This window comes from Crocuta crocuta, unplaced genomic scaffold, assembly GCF_008692635.1.
Source record: "Crocuta crocuta isolate KB4526 unplaced genomic scaffold, BGI_CrCroc_1.0 scaffold13, whole genome shotgun sequence".
Lineage (NCBI taxonomy): Eukaryota > Metazoa > Chordata > Mammalia > Carnivora > Hyaenidae > Crocuta > Crocuta crocuta.
Genome location: NW_027530007.1, coordinates 2,595,263 through 2,596,071, shown reverse-complemented (window position 1 = coordinate 2,596,071; position 809 = coordinate 2,595,263).

The window sequence follows — 809 nt, the reverse complement described above, 5'->3', positions numbered from 1 at the left end:
GGAAGCCGGCCCCAGGCTCCAGGCCCTGCTCCCGGCCTGCTCTCTCTGTGGTCCTAGTACTTGCAGGACTAGGGTGGGGGACAGATTACCTGACAACAGGAAACAAAGGAAACCTTTGCTGCTAAATAACTGGGACACTGACACTGTCCACCAGGAAAAAAATCTGATGTTGACCTCAGAAAACACCGGAGAAGTGTGGACACAGACACATACTGTGTAATTAAATACAAATATTTGCAACCAGCTAGGTTTTTCAGTCATGAAAGTAATTCAGCTCAAACCAATCCTACAGAAACTGGCATCGAGTGAATCTTCTCTAAATCCACCTGCCTGGGATGACTTTGCAGCTCAGGGTTCAGTCTTCGACTCCCTACAAGCGTGCACATATTCTAGGAGTTTCTTATCCAAGCGTTGTTACTAGCAAAATCAATGTGCATGTTTCTTTTTCTTGAACAGTATCCTCCTTCCAGGCCAACAACACCCATAGGCATTACCTCCCGAAACAGGGCTATCCTGTGATTTGTCCACTCTCGTCCCTATGGGTGCGTGTTCATGCTTCCATAAACTAATTTTCTGTCCAGCGGAGTGGCTTAAAAGAGCTGCAACTTAAGGCAGAACAGCTCTGCAAGCACGGCCGGGCTTGACCACGCGTTGGGAAGATCCTACCACGGAGAAAAATCAAGTTTAAATACAAGTTTCGAGCAGTCTGCAGCCCGCGAAGGTTGGCGGATTTGGCCGGAGACTGCGTGCGCGGCGGGAATTGAGAAAGGCGGGGCTGCCAGGCGCCATGCTGCCTCCCACCTCCCGCC